Source organism: Bombina bombina, chromosome 5, assembly GCF_027579735.1.
Source record: "Bombina bombina isolate aBomBom1 chromosome 5, aBomBom1.pri, whole genome shotgun sequence".
In the NCBI taxonomy this organism is placed as follows: Eukaryota; Metazoa; Chordata; class Amphibia; order Anura; family Bombinatoridae; genus Bombina; species Bombina bombina.
Window position 1 is genome coordinate 345,919,542 of NC_069503.1, and position 16,133 is coordinate 345,935,674.

Below are 16,133 nucleotides of genomic sequence, written 5' to 3' on the forward strand. Positions count from 1 at the left end.
AAAACCATTGCTAGTCTGCACAGCACAGGCATACTGGACCAGTAATGATTTTATGGATCAGATGTTCATCATTAGAACATATGTTACTGGAAGGGATGGATGAAAGTTGCCAGAGGGTGTCTTACTTGCTTATCAACATAGGAGGAAACTAACAATGCATAGATGAGCAGTTATTGCTTTAAATGATTTATCAGTGCATTAAAACAAAGCACATTAAACAAAAGTAAATAGTATTATGAAGGGATGGCAACACAGGGAAATGCATTGTATGTGGGAAAATGTAATTAGCTTGATCCTGTTGGGACAATTTTGAATGTAGTGGACACTTAGGGGCATATTTATCAAGCTCCGTATGGATGCCCCTTGTTTCCAGCAAGCCAGAAGTTATGAAGCAGCGTATGCTGTCGGCATTTATCGATGTGCGACGGACATGATACGCTACTTCGTATCATGTCCGCTCGCACATTGATAAATATGCTCCTTAGAGCCCAATTATCTAACATTCACCAGAGCAGAAGTGCCTTCAGGGAATTCTCTAAAAAACTAAAAAGGGACTGTCCCTGCAAGTTGTATCTCTCATAGAAAGTTAGGGAGTTTGCTGGGGAGAGCACAGTTAATAGATTTAGATAATAAGGTCCTTAGTTTTTATATATCTGAATAAAAGCAAACACACAGGAGGAGAATGATCAAGCTCCAAATGGAAAATATTCACGTGCATATGCACGTGCCAAAGCTTTAGGTCCCTGCTTTTCAATAAAAGATACCAAGAGAACAAAGAAAATGTAATAATAGAAGTAAATTAGAAAGTTGTTTAAAATTGCATGCTCTATCTGAATCACACAAAAAAACATTTTGGACTTTTCCAATAGTTTCCTAAAAAGGCTTCCTCCATTACCTAAACCATTAAAGGGTTAGAAATCTTTGTAAAATAGTACATAAATTAAACACCTTATTAAAGTGAAAAAGCACACAGAATATTAACAGCCCTATCTAAACTTGAACTAGGGGGAATAGAGGATATTATAACCACAATTATCCCAGAAATATCCGTAACATTAAAAATTGTTAAAAAGTGGTATAACTTAAAGACAATGGTTAATTTGAGTCACAAAACATCCAATCTCCAGTTGATATACTCTTTTGCTTAATGGATTCCCTTCTGCATTAAAAAGTTCCTACTGTGTCCTGGATGACCGGGTGCAGCTCCTCTAACCGAGGTTCCCTTTGTTCGGATAAAAGGTCAATCTGTAGTAGAAGCAAAAAAACAGACCGCAAACTCTGACTCAAATGTAATTTATTAAAACACACAGTAAGCTCTACAACATATGCACTTACTAAAATCAAATTGATTAAAAGCGTGTCTAAAAGCGTGTCCAACAGACTCCTGTGGATTCCCTTTGATGTCTTTTTTGGTTCTGTGGTCGCCACTATTCAGTCTCAGTGATCTCGTGACAACATCAAGGTTCAGGTTAAGCTCACCGCTATGGTGGTCAGGACATGTATTCCCTTAACCTGTTTCCCCGACTCGGTCGGGCTTTCTCAAGAGGATAATCGGACTACTGACGACCACAGAACCAAAAAAGGCATCAAAGGGAATCTGCAGGAGTCTGTTGGACACGATTTTAGACACGCTTTAAATCTATTTGATTTTAGTAAGTGCATGTTTTGGCGCTTACTGTGTGTTTTAATAAATTACATTTGAGTCGGAGTTTGTGCTCTGTTCTTTTTCTTCTACTACCTCATGTAATAAAATAACCCTACTTTTGTCTAGAAACCAAGATTCTAAATAAAATAAAACTCACTTTTGTATTCTCAAAAAATGAGCAGCAATGACCGCCCATAACAGTAGGCAGAGTGTATGTAAAAAGACATTCCGTGCCCCATCCAATAGCGAAGAGGTTGCGCTCAACTCATTTCATATTTATAAGATAGTCTTTAGGTCAATATCACATGTGCAATTGTCATTTTAGGGAATTGCATGCGCACATATATTTTAATTTGTTAAAAATGTTGATTTGTCTAAGAGTTTAAAGTCCTTTCCTAAAAATATAACAACATGCTTGTTAGTCTAGGGATAGATTAGATACCTCTATCCCTATTGCCTCTGTTGCTGCTCCTCCATCCGATCGGTGAGACAATTCTGTGCTTTGGTGCACCACTCCCCCGATGTGGGCATCATCATCCACATGTCCTCTCTCCATCCGATGCTTGGATAGTGAAGCACCTCAGTAAAGCGGACAAAGGGGGTCAAATATGCGCATGATTTTGGGAGGAAAAGGCGCATGTGGCCACCATGATGTTTCCACCTAGGTAGAACATCTTTACTGGACTGGAACAACAGAGGATATAGTGGGTTTGGCAGATTACAAAGGCACCTATTACAAATATTTATTATATATAAAGAAGTTTTAAATGAGAAAAAGATCATTTTTGAGTTTCCTATCAATTTAAATGATTAATTGTGCATATTATTTGCAGACACCAGTTTTGGGCATATATATTTCTTGTAAAGACAGCTTTTGCATCATAGCTACATTTAGTATTTTGGTAACCGTAGCATTCTATGCTCTTATAACAACATCTAGTTACCATATTTCTGTATTCATATATTCCTCTGTTGCTTCTCATCACACTGACCTAACTCAGGTCTTGTCATCTCAAGTAGACAATTTTGCTGATTGAAAACAGTGGTCTTATTGTTTCTCTGTCTATTACTTTCATAATGAAATGTGTGCAGAATATAGAAATCAGGGATTTGTAGAGATTTTGTCTTTTAGGAGTTGTTCTAATCCTCTTAATTCCATGAAGGATTGTAATAGAATGTTTAATTAGCTTCAGTCTTCATCAGGTGCATTAACAAAGCATTTGCATGAAATTAAAGGGATAGTCAACTCCAAATTTGTTATTGTTTTAAAAGATAGATAATTCCTTTATTACCCATTCCCCAGTTTTGCACAGCCTACATGGTTATATTAATATACTTTTAACCTCTGTGATTACCTTGTATCTAAGCCTTTTTTGACAGCCTCTTGACTTGCATTTTAGCCAATTAGTGCAGTGTCAGCCACAACTCCACAAGTGTGAGCACAATGTTATCTATATGGCACACACGAACTAACAGTCTCCTCTTGTGAAAAGCTAATAAAAAAAGCATGTGACAAGAGGCTGTCTGTAGTGGTCTAGAAACAGGCAGAAATTTAGAGGTTTAAATGTTATAAAGTATATTAATCTAACAATGTTGGTTGTCCAAAGCTGGGGAATGGGTAGTAAAGGCATTATCTATCTATCTATCTATCTATCTATCTATTTATCTATCTATCTCTATCTAACGATCTATATATGTTTCATTGAAGTCCTCTTAAAGAGACAGTCAACTCCAACATTGTTATTGTTTAAAAAAGATAGATAATCCCTTTATTACCTATTCCCCACTTTTGCATATAAAACATGGTTATATTAATGTACTTTTCTCCAACATTGGTGTGTCCGGTCCACGGCGTCATCCATAACTTGTGGGAATATTCTCTTCCCCAACAGGAAATGGCAAAGAGCACAGCAAAAGCTGTCCATATAGTCCCTCCCAGGCTCCGCCCCCCCAGTCATTCTCTTTGCCGCTCTGAACAAGTAGCATCTCCACGGAGATGGTGAAGAGTATGTGGTGTTTAGTTGTAGTTTTTATTCTTCTATCAAGAGTTTGTTATTTTAAAATAGTGCTGGTATGTACTATTTACTCTGAAACAGAAAGAGATGAAGAGTTCTGTTTAAAAGAGGAGTATGATTTTAGCAGCAGTAACTAAAATCAATTGCTGTTCCCACACTGGACTGTTGAGCTGAGAGAACTTCAGTTGGGGGGAACAGTTTGCAGACTTTTCTGCTCAAGGTATGACTAGCCATTTTTCTAACAAGACTGTGTAATGCTGGAAGGCTGTCATTTTTCCCTCATGGGGATCTTTAAGCCATTTTCTTAGACTCAAACAGAATAAAGGGCTTATTACGGGCTATAAACTGGTGGACACTTTTAGGGGCTAAATCGATTGCTTTATTTAAGTATTATATGCAGTTTGAAGTGAATTTCACACTTTTTTAATATTGGGGAACGTTTTTAGCGCCAGGCACTTGTTAAGACACCTTCCCAGTCAGGAAGGGCCTTTCACTGTAGTAGGCAGAGCCTCATTTTCGCGCCATTATTGCGCAGTTACTTTTGAGTACAGTACATGCAGCTGCATGTGTGAAGGTCTGGTATCCACTGAAAACGTTCCTAGAAGGCTTCAATTGGTATCGTATACCCCCCTGGGACTGGTGAAGGCTGTGGCTGGGACTGTAGGGGGGTTAAAATTGCAAACGGCTCCGGTTTCCACATTTTAAGGGTTAACAGCTTGACAATTGGGGTGCAATACTTTGAATGCATTAAGACACTGTGGTGAAAATTTGGTAAAGATTGGATAATTCCTTCATAGTTTTTCACATATTCAGTAATAAAGTGTGCCCTGTTTAACATTTAAAGAGACAGTAACGGTTTTGTTTTAAAACGGTTTTTGTGCTTTATTAACCAGTTTAAGCCTGTTTAACATGTCTGTACCTTCAGATAGATCATGTTCTGTATGTATGGAAGCCAATGTGGTTCCCCCTTCAAATATGTGTGATAATTGTGCCATAGCGTCCAAACAAAGTAAGGACAGTACTGTCACAAATAGTAAGGTTGCCCAGGATGATTCCTCAGATGAAGGAAGTAGACATAGTTCTACATCATCTCCATCTGTGTCTATACCAGTTATGCCCGCGCAGGCGACCCCTAGTACTTTTAGCGCGCCAATGCTTGTTACTATGCAACAATTGACGGCAGTAATGGATAACTCCATAGCTAATATTTTATCCAAAATGCCAGCATTTCAGAGAAAGCGCGATTGCTCTGTTTTATACACTGTAGAGCAGGAGGGCGCTGATGATAATTTTTCTGTCATACCCTCACACCAATCTGAAGTGGCAGTGAGGGAGGGTTTGTCAGATGGGGAAATTTCTGATACAGGAAGAATTTCTCAGCAGGCAGAACCTGATGTTGTGACATTTAAATTTAAATTAGAGCATCTCCGCGCATTACTTAAGGAGGTGCTATCTACTCTGGATGATTGTGACAATCTGGTCATCCCAGAAAAATTGTGCAAGATGGACAAGTTCCTAGAGGTCCCGGTGCACCCTGATGCTTTTCCAATACCTAAAAGGGTGGCGGACATAGTGAATAAGGAGTGGGAGAAGCCAGGCATACCTTTTGTCACTCCTCCTATATTTAAGAAATTTGTTCCCTATGGTCGACCCCAGGAAGGACTTATGGCAAACAGTCCCTAAGGTCGAGGGGGCGGTTTCTACACTAGCCAAGCGCACTACCATTCCTATTGAGGACAATTGTGCTTTCAAAGATCCTATGGATAAAAAATTGGAGGGTTTGCTTAAAAAGATTTTTGTACAGCAAGGTTACCTCCTTCAACCTATTTCGTGCATTATTCCTGTCACTACAGCGGCGTGGTTCTGGTTCGAGGAACTGGAAAAGTCACTCAGTAGGGAGACTCCGTATGAGGAAGTCATGGACAGAATTCACGCACTTAAGTTAGCTAATTCCTTTATTTTAGACGCCGCTTTGCAGTTAGCGAGGTTAGCGGCGAAAAATTCAGGGTTTGCAATTGTGGCGCGCAGAGCGCTCTGGCTAAAGTCTTGGTCGGCGGATGTATCTTCCAAGACAAAATTGCTTAATATCCCTTTCAAAGGTAAGACCCTTTTTGGGCCAGAATTGAAAGAGATTATTTCAGACATCACTGGGGGAAAGGGCCATGCCCTCCCACAAGATAGACCTTTTAAGGCTAAGAATAAGTCCAATTTTCGTTCCTTTCGCAATTTCAGGAATGGACCGGCTTCCAACTCTGCAGCCTCTAGACAAGAGGGTAACGCTTCCCAGACTAAACCAGCTTGGAAACCAATGCAAGGCTGGAACAAGGGTAAACAGGCCAAGAAGCCTGCTGCTGCTACCAAAACAGCATGAAGGGGTAGCCCCCGATCCGGGACCGGATCTAGTAGGGGGCAGACTCTCTCTCTTTGCTCAGGCTTGGGCAAGAGATGTTCAGGATCCCTGGGCACTAGAAATAGTATCTCAAGGTTATCTTATAGAATTCAAGGAACTTCCCCCAAAGGGAAGGTTCCACATGTCTCACTTATCTTCAAACCAAATAAAGAGACAGGCATTCTTACATTGTGTAGAAGACCTGTTAAAGATGGGAGTGATACACCCAGTTCCAACTGTGGAACAAGGTCAGGGGTTTTACTCAAATCTGTTTGTAGTTCCCAAAAAAGAGGGAACTTTCAGACCAATTCTGGATTTAAAAATTCTAAACAAATTTCTCAGATTTCCATCGTTCAAAATGGAAACCATTCGAACAATTTTACCTACAATCCAGGAGGGTCAATTTATGACTACCGTGGATTTAAAGGATGCGTATCTACATATTCCTATCCACAAAGATCATCATCAGTTCCTAAGGTTCGCCTTTCTGGACAAACATTACCAGTTCGTGGCTCTCCCATTCGGGCTAGCCACTGCTCCAAGGATTTTCACAAAGGTGCTCGGGTCCCTTCTAGCGGTCCTAAGACCAAGGGGTATTGCAGTGGCACCTTATCTGGAGGACATTCTAATCCAAGCGTCGTCTCTTTCCAAAGCAAAGGCTCATACAGACATTGTTCTAGCCTTTCTCAGATCTCACGGGTGGAAGGTGAACGTAGAAAAGAGTTCCCTGTCTCCGTCGACAAGAGTTCCCTTTTTGGGAACAATAATAGATTCTTTAGAAATGAAGATCTTCCTGACAGAAGTCAGAAAGTCAAAGCTTCTAAACGCTTGTCAAGTTCTTCACTCTATTCTGCAGCCTTCCATAGCTCAGTGCATGGAAGTAGTAAGGCTGATGGTTGCAGCAATGGACATAGTTCCTTTTGCTCGAATTCATCTAAGACCATTACAACTGTGCATGCTCAAGCAGTGGAATGGGGACTATACAGACTTGTCTCCAATGATTCAAGTAAACCAGATGACCAGAGACTCACTCCGTTGGTGGTTTACCCAGGATCACCTGTCCCAGGGAATGAGTTTCCGCAGACCAGAGTGGGTCATTGTCATGACCGACGCCAGTCTATTAGGCTGGGGCGCGGTCTGGGATTCCCTGAAAGCTCAGGGTCTATGGTCTCGGGAAGAGTCTCTTCTCCCGATAAACATCCTGGAACTGGGAGCGATATTCAATGCTCTCCGGGCTTGGCCTCAACTAGCGAAGGCCGGATTCATAAGATTCCAGTCAGACAACATGACGACTGTAGCTTACATCAACCATCAGGGGGGAACAAGGAGTTCCTTGGCGATGAGAGAGGTGTCCAAAATCATCAAATGGGCGGAGGATCACTCCTGCCACCTATCTGCAATTCACATCCCAGGAGTAGACAACTGGGAGGCGGATTATCTGAGTCGTCAGACTTTCCATCCGGGGGAGTGGGAACTTCACCCGGAGGTGTTTGCCCAGTTGACTCAATTATGGGGCATTCCAGACATGGATCTGATGGCGTCTCGTCAGAACTTCAAGGTTCCTTGTTACGGGTCCAGATCCAGGGATCCCAAGGCGACTCTAGTGGATGCATTGGTGGCGCCTTGGTCGTTCAACCTAGCTTATGCGTTTCCACCGTTCCCTCTCCTTCCCAGGCTTGTAGCCAGGATCAAACAGGAGAAGGCCTCGGTGATTCTGATAGCTCCTGCGTGGCCGCGCAGGACTTGGTATGCAGACCTGGTGAATATGTCATCGGCTCCACCATGGAAGCTACCTTTGAGACAGGATCTTCTAGTACAAGGTCCATTCGAACATCCAAATCTAGTTTCTCTGCAGCTGACTGCTTGGAAATTGAACGCTTGATTTTATCCAAGCGTGGGTTTTCAGATTCAGTGATAGATACTCTGGTCCAAGCCAGAAAACCTGTGACTAGAAAGATTTACCATAAAATATGGAAAATATATATCTGTTGGTGTTAATCCAAGGGATTCTCCTGGAGTAAGATTAAAGTTCCTAGGATCCTCTCCTTTCTCCAAGAAGGTTTGGATAAGGGATTGTCAGCGAGTTTTATCTGTCTTGTTACACAAACGACTGGCAGCTGTGCCAGATGTACAAGCTTTTGTACAGGCTTTGGTTAGAATCAAGCCTGTTTACAGACCCTTGACTCCTCCCTGGAGTCTAAATTTAGTTCTTTCAGTTCTTCAAGGGGTTCCGTTTGAACCCTTACATTCCATAGATATCAAGTTACTATCTTGGAAAGTTTTGTTTTTGGTTGCTATTTCTTCTGCTAGAAGAGTTTCTGAATTATCTGCTTTGCAGTGTGACCCACCCTATCTGGTGTTCCATTCAGATAAGGTTGTTTTGCGTACCAAGCCTGGTTTTCTTCCAAAAGTTGTTTCCAACAAGCACATTAACCAGGAAATAGTTTTTCCTTCTTTGTGTCCGAATCCAGTTTCAAAGAAGGAACGTTTGTTACATAATTTAGATGTAGTCCGTGCTTTAAAGTTCTATTTAGAAGCAACAAAGGATTTCAGACAAACTTCTTCTTTGTTTGTCGTTTATTCTGGTAAGAGGAGAGGACAAAAAGCTACTGCTACCTCTCTTTCTTTCTGGCTGAAAAGCATCATCCGATTGGCTTATGAGACTGCCAGACGGCAGCCTCCTGAACGAATCACAGCTCACTCTACTAGGGCTGTGGCTTCCTCATGGGCCTTCAAGAATGAGGCTTCTGTTGATCAGATATGTAAGGCAGCGACTTGGTCTTCTCTGCACACTTTTGCCAAATTTTACAAATTTGATACTTTTGCTTCTTCGGAGGCTATTTTTGGGAGAAAGGTTTTGCAAGCCGTGGTGCCTTCTGTTTAGGTAACCTGATTTGCTCCCTCATTTCATCCGTGTCCTAAAGCTTTGGTATTGGTTCCCACAAGTTATGGATGACGCCGTGGACCGGACACACCAATGTTGGAGAAAACAGAATTTATGCTTACCTGATAAATTACTTTCTCCAACGGTGTGTCCGGTCCACGGCCCGCCCTGGTTTTTTAATCAGGTTTGAAAAATGTCTTTCTCTATACACTACAGTCACCACGGCACCCTATAGTTTCTCCTTTTTTTCTCCTAACCGTCGGTCGAATGACTGGGGGGGGCGGAGCCTGGGAGGGACTATATGGACAGCTTTTGCTGTGCTCTTTGCCATTTCCTGTTGGGGAAGAGATTATTCCCACAAGTTATGGATGACGCCGTGGACCGGACACACCTATATGATTACCTTGTATCTAAGCCACTTTTGACACCCCCCTGATCACACGACTATTTAGTTATTTATGTATTATCCACTGACTTGTATTTTAGCCAATTAGTGCAGTGTCAGTCACAACTTCTCGGGAGAGAGCATTATTTTATCTATTTTATGACCCACATGGATAAGCAGTCTCTTGTTGTGAAAAGCTAATAAAAAAAGCATGTGATAAGAGGCTGTATGTAATTGCTTAGAAACAGGCAGAAATTTAGAGGTTTAAATGTTATAAAGTATATTAATATAACAATGTTAGTTGTGCAAAGCTGGGGAATGGGTAGTAAAGGCATTGGGGGATATGTATCAAAGCGTCAATGATATTGCATTCGCAGGTGTCAATACGCTCACCTAATATCGCCAAACATTGTGGCCGCGGATTTGAATACGATCTACATATTTATAAATAAATCCGTCAAAAACACACGCACCAAGTAGGGGGCGATGAGCATCACACTGCTATTAACTAACAGTCATCGATCACACTGCTATTCGTGTTTTTCCCAACTTTATTTATACCATTTCATTAAACGCCACCACTATAATAATAGGAGAGCAAACAAACTGATCTCGTTTTTGCAGACGATTGCCGAGACAAATTTTAATACTATTTTTAATAACTTTACATAACAGAAATGCCCATATTAAAGTTATGGTAAATCCTAGCATTTCAAAAACACTATGATTCATCAGCAATAGAAATAAATGGGACCTTCAGTGTTCATTTTAAACATACCTTTTCTTTGCTGCGGCCTCTTAACTAAACTAAGTGGCTCTGGCCACACGACGGCAAAGCTATTTTTTTTTTTCCAATGAGCTGACATTTCCACCTCTTAGCCAATAGCCATGCCAGCCATATGGCACAATAGGTCCTTCATAACTGCAAGATCCTCCACAAGATTCTACAAAAGCAAAGTTTGCTATATCTTTCTAAGGGGCATTCCCTGCATTTCTGTTGTGGAGGCAAGACAAACACAATGCAATGTAGCAGTGCATGACATGAAAGTTTTGTTACTTTTACTTTTTGTGCTTTATATTTAAATTTTCATGCTTTTCGCTAGATTATAAGTGGAGCGCTTGCACGGAAATGATATTAGCTAACGTGCACTGGTATTACAAGTTAAGCGCAATGTGAAGAGCCTGCTTTCATAGGTTCCAAAGGGAGCCTCGTTCTGATGCCTTCAGCGATACACACATATTAACATATAAATATATATGTCTATAAACATATACATATGAACACACAGTTCCCATAGACCGCAATGTAAAGGCATTTTTCAGTGCCAACTGTTTTCTAACAACCCACACCCACCAACTTAACCCCCAAAACACTGCCTAGTGCAGTTATTTTATTAAAATGCTACAATATTTGTTTTTTTAGTAAAATACAGTACACTGTATTTTGGGGGCTTTTGGGGGCAATTGGGGAATATTTATAAAATTAACCAGAGCTTTCGGTAGCAATAACCAGCCACTTGTAGCGCTCCACTTGTAATCTGGCCCTTTATATTTTATTTAACTTTTATTATATTTATAACTCTGTATTTTCTATTTTGTACTTTAATGCATTTAGATTCTGTATACAGCAGTCTATTTAGGATTGTGATTTTCCAAATTCTGATTATGCATTGAAAGAATTTTTTTTTTTACTTTTTAGCATTTTCATGTGCGTATTTTGACGCACACAAGTTTTCACACAAGTCATTTTTTGATGCCTTAAGATCTGCATGCATTTGCGTGAAAGTGTGTGTACTTTATGGAGTCTTTCTATTATACATGACGTTAGTTTGACACGCACTTCATTTTAGAAGTGTCTGAATGCAAGATGTACTTGTTTATGTTAGTGATTTTTCAAATTGTAAGTTTTTTAGTGTTTTTTCATAGGTGTAAGTGTCTCCCTTTCTTCAAGAGCTCTTCTAATGTAGAAATTATCATTTAACTTTGTTTTCTGCATTTATCCTTATTATTAGTTTTTTTGCCGTTATGGAGCCTTATAATTCTGTCCCTAAATCTGTGTTTGAACCTGGGTAATTTGAACATTTTACTACCAGTATTATTTGTTTATATTATTATATGCTAAGGTATTTGCTTCAGCACTCTTATGCAGTAAATGTTTTAAAGTGACAGTGTACACTAAATTTTTCTTTGCATAAATGTTTTGTAGATGACCCATTTATATAGCCCATCTGGGAGTGCTTTTGTAACAATGTATAGTTTTGCTTACTTTTTTTATTTTTATTTTATTCTTTTTATTGAAATAAATACATGTCAGTCATTAAAGTGAAAGTAAACTTACCTTTATGACTATCCAGGATTTCATTTGTTTCACAAAATCAATATGACTTTCATTCATGATTCGTTAAAAGTCTAATTCCAAACCAACTTATCGTCATTATTGTTCCATTTGCAATCGTACACAAATACAACCCGTAAATTGTATTATTTTTTTGCTGCCAATCACGTTTCTGTATCAGCCAACTGAAATTCTGGCCGTTAGGCGTCCGTCAGTGCACGTCATCCATCTACTTGACCCTGTGTGCATGCGCTATTGTTTTCTCAATCTCGGCATCCACGCGCGCTCACGATTCACGCATGCGTATTGGCAATATCCAGGTATCCCCACAAGACTTGTTATAGTGATTGCCCATTCTCGCTTGCGTAGAAGACTGTGAAATAGCCAATTGGCGTATGCGCTGTTTCACAAAGCCTTGTGAACGCACTTTAGGAAGACGTAGAAAGTTAGATGGACCGCTCTCTACGTCAAACACAAGAAAAGCCGGAACTGGTACGTGGGAGGAGTTAGAAATCGCAACAGTAGGGCAATAACAATTTAAAAATAAGAAAATTTTTAAAAAAATAAATAAAAAAACTTAGCGATTAGGTGAGGGTAATATTAACAAATGCATTCCTGTATTTCATATGCTTAAACTTAACCTTCACTTTAAGAAATGCATTAAATTGAGTAGTGTATATAGATCCAAAGATAGTCATCTTGTTATCATAGGAACAGCTAGACTTGCTTCGGTCTACCTGAATATTACCATCATCTTTCATGGTTTTATATTATATGTATAAAAGTATTGAAACAAAAAACCTAAACAATAACAACAATAAATATCAGTTTCCTGATAGCATTATTTGTAGTCTTTTCCGATGACGGGGACCCAGCAAGTGAGAGCGAGAGGGGGGAAAGGGAGAAAAAAAAAAAAAGGTAATCTAGGAGCAAATACATGTGACCACGCTCCACGTAGAAAGTCTTCTAAGAAAACAGTGGTGTTATGAAATTGCAATATAATTTATCTTTGTACTTCCAATTCAAACGTTAAAATTAATCTACGCCGTTTGTGTAAAAAGAGGTTCAGTCTATTTTGTACATCTACTCTTACATCCATTTGTTCAACGAACAACTGTGATTTTAACACACTTCGGAAAAAACAAAGAGAGGTTGGTGTTCTCTTAATTCACTGTTTAAAGATACATTTCCTGTCCATCAGAATTATTAAATGTAATGTATAGTCAAATTATTATTATTATTATTATTATCATCAGGTATTTGTAGAGTGCTAACAGGTTTAGCAGCGCTATGAACATAGCTGGTATATAAAAACAATTACAGGGATCAAATGGGTAGGAGGTCCTGCCAAGAATTGCACTGTTGAAGTCAACTCTTATGAAGGTGGACTACAAACAGCTGGGCTCATAGGCTTACATGCTATGGGGTTTAAGGGGATAGCAGTGGAGATAGGAATGTTAGTGTAGGTTGTATGCGTCCCTGAATAGTAGAGTCTTCAGGGAGCACTTGAAGCTTTTAAAACTAGGGGAGAGTCTTGTGTAGCGGAGCAGAGAGTTCCATAAGATGTGAACCAGTCTGGAGAAATCTTGTAAATGGGAATATGAGGAGGTAACTAAAGAGGAGGAGAGTAGGAGATCATAAGCGGAGCAAAGGGGTCGGGAGGGAGAGTATCTGGAGACAAGGTCTGAGATGTAAGGGGGAGCAAAGCAATTGAGGGCTTTATAAGTCAGAGTGAGAATTTTGTGTTTAATACTGGAGGCAAGAGGAAGCTAGTGAAGGGATTGGCAGAGAGGTGCGGCAGATGAAGAGCGACGTGTAAGGAAGATGAGCCTGGCAGAGGCATTCATTATGGATTGTAAAGGAGCTAGGCGGCAGCTAGGGAAACCAGAGAGGATGGAGTTGCAGTAGTCGAGGCGGGAAAGGATGAGAGAGTCGATTAAAATCTTTCGGCTAGATTACGAGTTTTGTCGGTAAAAACTTACGGGGCTAACGCTCCTTTTTTTTTCAGCGCTTACTTTAAACAACGTTGGTATTACAAGTTTTCTGAATGGCTGCGTTAGCCTCAGAAAAGTGAGCGTTGAGCAAAATTTAGCTCCACTTCTCCCTGTAATACCAGCGTTGCTTACGGTAGCGGTAAGCTGGAAAAACGTGCTTGTGCACGATCTCCCCATAGGATAGAATGGGGCTGAGCTGGCTGAAAAAAAACTAAAACCTGCAAAAAAGCAGCGTTCAGCTCTTAACGCAGTCCCATTGTTTCCTATGGGGAAATACTTTCTAAGTCTACACCTAACACCCTAACATGAACCCCGAGTCTAAACACCCCTAATCTTACACTTATTAACCTCTAATCTGCCGCCCACAACATCCTTGCCACCTGCATTATATCATTAACCCCTAATTTGCCACTACGGACACCGACGCCACCTACATTATCCCTATGAACCCCTTATCTGCTGCCCCTAACATCGCCGAACACCTACATTATATTTATTAACCCCTAATCTGCCGCCCCCAACGTCGCCGCCACCTAACTACAATTATTAACCCCTAATCTGCCGACCAGACATCGCCGCCACTATAATAAATGTATTAACCCCTAAACCGCCGCAATCCCGCACTTGTGGAAGCCTCCTGTTCCGTTGTCTCCTATGTGTTCATTCCCACCCATGCCTCCCTCTCCTCCCATGCCTCCTGGTCCCGAGTCACCAGGTACTGCTGAGCCGATGCAGCTGGGATTCACGCGTATCTTCTAAGCGGAGAGGGCCTTTAGGAGGAGGGAGGGGCTCTGCCTCTATTGTGGGTTACAGGGTCACCTTTTGAAGTCTTGTCCTATACGGCTGGGAAACGGTCACACCTAAGGTCCTGTCGGGGGCAGACCTTGGGTGGTTTATCCTCGTCCCCAGAACCGCTTAAGGAGAAACCTTTGGTCGCGGTTGTCCTTTCCTGGGTGGACTCCTCCATAGTCACTCAGGCTCTTGTTGACTCCGGTGCTGCAGGCTATTTCATTGACAGTGTTTTTGTATCAAAGCACTCCATTCCTGTTTTGCCTCGGTCCATTCTGCTTGCTATTGAGGCCATTGATGGCAGGCCCCTTCAGCCCACACTCGTTACTCACGAAACTGCTCCGTTGTCCATGGCTGTTGGGGCTCTTCATTTTGAAACCCTCCAGTTCCAGGTGATAAACTCTCCGCATTTTCCGGTTGTTCTGGGTTATCCCTGGCTCCAAAAGCACAATCCCAGTCTCGACTGGCGCAGGTCCGAAATTTTGTCGTGGTCCCCGCAATGTATTTCCACTTGTCTTCGGAAACCAGTTAAAGTCTTGTGCACTTCTTTGGTATCTCAATTGCCAGAGGAGTACCAAGAGTTCCTAGACGTTTTTAACAAGGTGCGTGCCGGTACGTTGCCTCCTCACCGGTCTTACGATTGTGCCATAGACCTGCAACCCGGAGCCATTCCTCCTCGGGGCCGGTTGTACCCTCTATCTGTTGCAGAGAATTGTGCTATGGAGGAGTATGTTGCCGATGCTCTGTCGCGGGGGATCATCCGCAAATCCTGCTCTCCTGCAGGGGCTGGATCCTTCTTTGTGAAGAAAAAGGGTGGCGAGTTAAGACCATGTATCGATTATAGGGGTCTTAATCGTCTTACCATTAAGAATGCTTACCCATTCCGCTTATTACGGAACTCTTTGACCACCTCAAGGGAGCTACGGTCTTTACTAAACTTGATTTGAGAGGAGCGTACAATCTCGTTAGGATTAAGGAGGGCCACAAATGGAAAACAGCATTTAACACCAGGAACGGGCATTATGAGTATCTTGTAATTCCCTTTGGCCTATGTAATGCTCCTGCTGTTTTTCAGGAATTTATTAATGGTGTCCTATGAGATATGTTGCAAAAGTGTGTTGTGGTGTACTTAGACGACATCCTCATACACTCACCCACACTTGAGGCTCATTGTTCTAATGTTACACGGGTTCTTCAGAGACTACGCGAGAACGGCGTGTTTTGTAAACTGGAGAAATGTGAGTTCCATCAGACTCAAGTAACCTTCCTAGGTTATGTTATCTCCGTTGCAGGGTTCTCCATGGATCCTGACAAGTTATCTGCAGTTCTGCAGTGGCATCGCCCAGTTGGTCTTCGGTCTATTCAATGTTTTTTGGGGTTCGCCAATTACTATAGAAAGTTTATTAAAAACTTTTCTTCCTTGGTCAAACCTATCACAGACATGACCCATAAAGAGAATGATCCACTCCATTGGTCACCTACTGCCATTAAGGCCTTTGATAGTCTTAAGAATGCCTTTGCTGCTGCTCCAGTTCTGGCTCATCCTAACCCTGTCCTGCCTTTCGTTCTTGAGACTGGAGTAGGTGCCCTCTTGTCTCAACGTCCTATGCCTGACGGTTCCTTGCATCCGTGTGGTTTCTTCTCTAAGAAATTGTCTCAAGCGGAGTGCAATTATGAAATTGGTGACAGGGAATTGA